Genomic DNA, 5,000 nt, shown 5'->3' with positions numbered 1-5,000 from the left:
CCCAGGGCTTATAATTCTTTTTGTCTGACGACAAGCAGCAGCAGCAGCAGCAGCAGCAGCAGCAGCAGCAGCAGCAGCAGCAGCAGCAGCAGCAGCAGCAGCAGCAGCAGCAGCAGCAGCAGCAGCAGCAGCAGCAGCAGCAGCAGCAGCAGCAGCAGCAGCAGCAGCAGCAGCAGCAGCAGCAGCAGCAGCAGCAGCAGCAGCAGCAGCAGCAGCAGCAGCAGAATAAGAGAAGTAAAATAAAAAACTTTCACACCTGCGGCCATACCACCCTGAAAGCGTCTGATCTCGGAAGCTAAGCAGGGTTGGGCCTGGTTAGTACCTGGATGGGAGACCGCCTGGGAATACCAGGTGTTGTAGGCTTTTAATTTTTTCTCACAGTCCGGGGAGAGCTTTTTGCCATGTGTTTCTTGCTCATCATCAAAGCTTTAAACCCTTATTTGAACCTTCTCACCTTCTCTGTCCTGTCCCAGGGCTTATAATTATTTCTGTCTGATGACAAGCAGCAGCAGCAGCAACAGAATAAGAGAAGTAAAATAAAACACTTTCACACCTGCGGCCATACCACCCTGAAAGCGCCCGATCTCGTCTGATCTCGGAAGCTAAGCAGGGTTGGGCCTGGTTAGTACCTGGATGGGAGACCGCCTGGGAATACCAGGTGTTGTAGGCTTTTAATTTTTTCTCACAGTCCGGGGAGAGCTTTTTGCCATGTGTTTCTTGCTCATCATCAAAGCTTTAAACCCTTATTTGAACCTTCTCACCTTCTCTGTCCTGTCCCAGGGCTTATAATTCTTTCTGTCTGACGACAAGCAGCAGCAGCAGCAGCAACAGCAGCAACAGCAGCAACAGCAGCAGCAGCAACAGCAGCAGCAGCAGCAGCAGCAGCAGCAGCAGCAGCAGCAGCAGCAGCAGCAGCAGCAGCAGCAGCAGCAGCAGCAGCAGCAGCAGCAGCAGAATAAGAGAAGTAAAATAATAAACTTTCACACCTGCGGCCATACCACCCTGAAAGCGCCTGGTCTCGGAAGCTAAGCAGGGTTGGGCCTGGTTAGTACCTGGATGGGAGACCGCCTGGGAATACCAGGTGTTGTAGGCTTTTAATTTTTTCTCACAGTCCGGGGAGAGCTTTTTGCCATGTGTTTCTTGCTCATCATCAAAGCTTTAAACCCTTATTTGAACCTTCTCACCTTCTCTGTCCTGTCCCAGGGCTTATAATTCTTTCTGTCTGACGACAAGCAGCAGCAGCAGCAGCAGCAGCAGCAGCAGCAGCAGCAGCAGCAGCAGCAGCAGCAGCAGCAGCAACAGAATAAGAAAAGTAAAATAAAGAGCTTTCACACCTGCGGCCATACCACCCAGAAAGCGCCCGATCTCGTCTGATCTCGGAAGCTAAGCAGGGTTGGGCCTGGTTAGTACCTGGATGGGAGACCGCCTGGGAATACCAGGTGTTGTAGGCTTTTTCTTTTCTCACAGTCCGGGGAGTGCTTTTTGCCATGTGTTTCTTGCTCATCATCAAAGCTTTAAACCCTTATTTGAACCTTCTCACCTTCTCTGTCCTGTCCCAGGGCTTATAATTCTTTCTGTCTGACGACAAGCAGCAGCAGCAGCAGCAGCAGCAGCAGCAGCAGCAGCAGCAGCAGCAGCAGCAGCAGCAGCAGCAGCAGCAGCAACAGAATAAGAAAAGTAAAATAAAGAGCTTTCACACTTGCGGCCATACCACCCTGAAAGCGCCCAATCCCGTCTGATCTCGGAAGCTAAGCAGGGTTGGGCCTGGTTAGTACCTGGATGGGAGACCGCCTGGGAATACCAGGTGTTGTAGGCTTTTTCTTTTCTCACAGTCCGGGGAGAGCTTTTTGCCATGTGTTTCTTGCTCATCATCAAAGCTTTAAACCCTTATTTGAACCTTCTCACCTTCTCTGTCCTGTCCCAGGGCTTATAATTCTTTCTGTCTGACGACAAGCAGCAGCAGCAGCAGCAGCAGCAGCAGCAGCAGCAGCAGCAGCAGCAGCAGCAGCAGCAGCAGCAGCAGCAGCAGCAGCAACAGAATAAGAGAAGTAAAATAAAAAACTTTCACACCTGCGGCCATACCACCCTGAAAGCGCCCGATCTCGTCTGATCTCGGAAGCTAAGCAGGGTTGGCCCTGGTTAGTACCTGGATGGGAGACCGCCTGGGAGTACCAGGTGTTGTAGGCTTTTTCTTTTCTCACAGTCCGGGGAGAGCTTTTTGCCATGTGTTTCTTGCTCATCATCAAAGCTTTAAACCCTTATTTGAACCTTCTCACCTTCTCTGTCCTGTCCCAGGGCTTATAATTCTTTCTGTCTGACGACAAGCAGCAGCAGCAGCAGCAGCAGCAGCAGCAGCAGCAGCAGCAGCAACAGAATAAGAAAAGTAAAATAAAGAGCTTTCACACCTGCGGCCATACCACCCTGAAAGTGCCCGATCTCGTCTGATCTCGGAAGCTAAGCAGGGTTGGGCCTGGTTAGTACCTGGATGGGAGACCGCCTGGGAATACCAGGTGTTGTAGGCTTTTTCTTTTCTCACAGTCCGGGGAGTGCCTTTTGCCATGTGTTTCTTGCTCATCATCAAAGCTTTAAACCCTTATTTGAACCTTCTCACCTTCTCTGTCCTGTCCCAGGGCTTATAATTCTTTCTGTCTGACGACAAGCAGCAGCAGCAGCAGCAGCAGCAGCAGCAGCAGCAGCAGCAGCAGCAGCAGAATAAGAGAAGTAAAATAAAAAACTTTCACACCTGCGGCCATACCACCCTGAAAGCGCCCGATCTCGTCTGATCTCGGAAGCTAAGCAGGGTTGGGCCTGGTTAGTACCTGGATGGGAGACCGCCTGGGAATACCAGGTGTTGTAGGCTTTTAATTTTTTCTCACAGTCCGGGGAGAGCTTTTTGCCATGTGTTTCTTGCTCATCATCAAAGCTTTAAACCCTTATTTGAACCTTCTCACCTTCTCTGTCCTGTCCCAGGGCTTATAATTCTTTTTGTCTGACGACAAGCAGCAGCAGCAGCAGCAGCAGCAGCAGCAGCAGCAGCAGCAGCAGCAGCAGCAGCAGCAGCAGCAGCAGCAGCAGCAACAGAATAAGAGAAGTAAAATAAAAAACTTTCACACCTGCGGCCATACCACCCTGAAAGCGCCCGATCTCGTCTGATCTCGGAAGCTAAGCAGGGTTGGGCCTGGTTAGTACCTGGATGGGAGACCGCCTGGGAATGCCAGGTGTTGTAGGCTTTTAATTTTTTCTCACAGTCCGGGGAGAGCTTTTTGCCATGTGTTTCTTGCTCATCATCAAAGCTTTAAACCCTTATTTGAACCTTCTCACCTTCTCTGTCCTGTCCCAGGGCTTATAATTCTTTTTGTCTGACGACAAGCAGCAGCAGCAGCAGCAGCAGCAGCAGCAGCAGCAGCAGCAGCAGCAGCAGCAACAGAATAAGAGAAGTAAAATAAAAAACTTTCACACCTGCGGCCATACCACCCTGAAAGCGCCCGATCTCGTCTGATCTCGGAAGCTAAGCAGGGTTGGGCCTGGTTAGTACCTGGATGGGAGACCGCCTGGGAATACCAGGTGTCGTAGGCTTTTAATTTTTTCTCACAGTCCGGGGAGAGCTTTTTGCCATGTGTTTCTTGCTCATCATCAAAGCATTAAACCCTTATTTGAACCTTCTCACCTTCTCTGTCCTGTCCCAGGGCTTATAATTCTTTTTGTCTGACGACAAGCAGCAGCAGCAGCAGCAGCAGCAGCAGCAGCAGCAGCAGCAGCAGCAGCAGCAGCAACAGAATAAGAGAAGTAAAATAAAAAACTTTCACACCTGCGGCCATATCACCCTGAAAGCGCCCGATCTTGTCTGATCTTGGAAGCTAAGCAGGGTTGGGCCTGGTTAGTACCTGGATGGGAGACCGCCTGGGAATACCAGGTGTTGTAGGCTTTTAATTTTTTCTCACAGTCCGGGGAGAGCTTTTTGCCATGTGTTTCTTGCTCATCATCAAAGCTTTAAACCCTTATTTGAACCTTCTCACCTTCTCTGTCCTGTCCCAGGGCTTATAATTCTTTCTGTCTGACGACAAGCAGCAGCAGCAGCAGCAGCAGCAGCAGCAGCAGCAGCAGCAGCAGCAGCAGCAGCAGCAGCAGCAGCAGCAACAGAATAAGAGAAGTAAAATAAAAAACTTTCACACCTGCGGCCATACCACCCTGAAAGCGCCCGATCTCGTCTGATCTCGGAAGCTAAGCAGGGTTGGCCCTGGTTAGTACCTGGATGGGAGACCGCCTGGGAGTACCAGGTGTTGTAGGCTTTTTCTTTTCTCACAGTCCGGGGAGAGCTTTTTGCCATGTGTTTCTTGCTCATCATCAAAGCTTTAAACCCTTATTTGAACCTTCTCACCTTCTCTGTCCTGTCCCAGGGCTTATAATTCTTTCTGTCTGACGACAAGCAGCAGCAGCAGCAGCAGCAGCAGCAGCAGCAGCAGCAGCAACAGAATAAGAAAAGTAAAATAAAGAGCTTTCACACCTGCGGCCATACCACCCTGAAAGTGCCCGATCTCGTCTGATCTCGGAAGCTAAGCAGGGTTGGGCCTGGTTAGTACCTGGATGGGAGACCGCCTGGGAATACCAGGTGTTGTAGGCTTTTTCTTTTCTCACAGTCCGGGGAGTGCCTTTTGCCATGTGTTTCTTGCTCATCATCAAAGCTTTAAACCCTTATTTGAACCTTCTCACCTTCTCTGTCCTGTCCCAGGGCTTATAATTCTTTCTGTCTGACGACAAGCAGCAGCAGCAGCAGCAGCAGCAGCAGCAGCAGCAGCAGCAGCAGCAGCAGCAGCAGCAGCAGAATAAGAGAAGTAAAATAAAAAACTTTCACACCTGCGGCCATACCACCCTGAAAGCGCCCGATCTCGTCTGATCTCGGAAGCTAAGCAGGGTTGGGCCTGGTTAGTACCTGGATGGGAGACCGCCTGGGAATACCAGGTGTTGTAGGCTTTTAATTTTTTCTCACAGTCCGGGGAGAG

At 50.7% G+C, this 5,000-nt stretch overlaps 12 non-coding genes and 2 pseudogenes across 12 annotated transcripts; all 14 read left to right on the top strand.

Moving 5' to 3' along the window:
* Positions 1-254: 254 nt before the first annotated feature.
* Positions 255-363, top strand: LOC128480373 (uncharacterized; annotated as a pseudogene).
* Positions 364-551: 188 nt separating this feature from the next.
* On the top strand, positions 552-670 carry LOC128480652 (5S ribosomal RNA). The gene has a single exon (XR_008350528.1). It is a non-coding gene; the product is annotated as a 5S ribosomal RNA (ribosomal RNA).
* Positions 671-984: 314 nt separating this feature from the next.
* Positions 985-1,093, top strand: LOC128480298 (uncharacterized; annotated as a pseudogene).
* Positions 1,094-1,332: 239 nt separating this feature from the next.
* Positions 1,333-1,451, top strand: LOC128477735 (5S ribosomal RNA). Its single transcript, XR_008348693.1, has one exon. It is a non-coding gene; the product is annotated as a 5S ribosomal RNA (ribosomal RNA).
* A 246-nt stretch (positions 1,452-1,697) lies between these two features.
* LOC128478296 (5S ribosomal RNA) lies at positions 1,698-1,816 on the top strand. Its single transcript, XR_008349223.1, has one exon. It is a non-coding gene; the product is annotated as a 5S ribosomal RNA (ribosomal RNA).
* A 252-nt stretch (positions 1,817-2,068) lies between these two features.
* Positions 2,069-2,187, top strand: LOC128478560 (5S ribosomal RNA). The gene has a single exon (XR_008349472.1). It is a non-coding gene; the product is annotated as a 5S ribosomal RNA (ribosomal RNA).
* Positions 2,188-2,403: 216 nt separating this feature from the next.
* On the top strand, positions 2,404-2,522 carry LOC128477090 (5S ribosomal RNA). Its single transcript, XR_008348077.1, has one exon. It is a non-coding gene; the product is annotated as a 5S ribosomal RNA (ribosomal RNA).
* A 219-nt stretch (positions 2,523-2,741) lies between these two features.
* On the top strand, positions 2,742-2,860 carry LOC128480639 (5S ribosomal RNA). The gene has a single exon (XR_008350526.1). It is a non-coding gene; the product is annotated as a 5S ribosomal RNA (ribosomal RNA).
* Positions 2,861-3,111: 251 nt separating this feature from the next.
* Positions 3,112-3,230, top strand: LOC128476961 (5S ribosomal RNA). Its single transcript, XR_008347951.1, has one exon. It is a non-coding gene; the product is annotated as a 5S ribosomal RNA (ribosomal RNA).
* Positions 3,231-3,457: 227 nt separating this feature from the next.
* On the top strand, positions 3,458-3,576 carry LOC128476750 (5S ribosomal RNA). Its single transcript, XR_008347748.1, has one exon. It is a non-coding gene; the product is annotated as a 5S ribosomal RNA (ribosomal RNA).
* A 230-nt stretch (positions 3,577-3,806) lies between these two features.
* On the top strand, positions 3,807-3,925 carry LOC128479273 (5S ribosomal RNA). The gene has a single exon (XR_008350156.1). It is a non-coding gene; the product is annotated as a 5S ribosomal RNA (ribosomal RNA).
* Positions 3,926-4,170: 245 nt separating this feature from the next.
* Positions 4,171-4,289, top strand: LOC128478559 (5S ribosomal RNA). Its single transcript, XR_008349471.1, has one exon. It is a non-coding gene; the product is annotated as a 5S ribosomal RNA (ribosomal RNA).
* Positions 4,290-4,502: 213 nt separating this feature from the next.
* On the top strand, positions 4,503-4,621 carry LOC128477089 (5S ribosomal RNA). Its single transcript, XR_008348076.1, has one exon. It is a non-coding gene; the product is annotated as a 5S ribosomal RNA (ribosomal RNA).
* A 231-nt stretch (positions 4,622-4,852) lies between these two features.
* Positions 4,853-4,971, top strand: LOC128480627 (5S ribosomal RNA). The gene has a single exon (XR_008350525.1). It is a non-coding gene; the product is annotated as a 5S ribosomal RNA (ribosomal RNA).
* Positions 4,972-5,000: the final 29 nt, after the last annotated feature.

Source organism: Spea bombifrons, chromosome 2 (genome assembly GCF_027358695.1).
Source record: "Spea bombifrons isolate aSpeBom1 chromosome 2, aSpeBom1.2.pri, whole genome shotgun sequence".
In the NCBI taxonomy this organism is placed as follows: domain Eukaryota; kingdom Metazoa; phylum Chordata; class Amphibia; order Anura; family Pelobatidae; genus Spea; species Spea bombifrons.
This window is presented reverse-complemented; position numbering and strand designations above follow the sequence as displayed.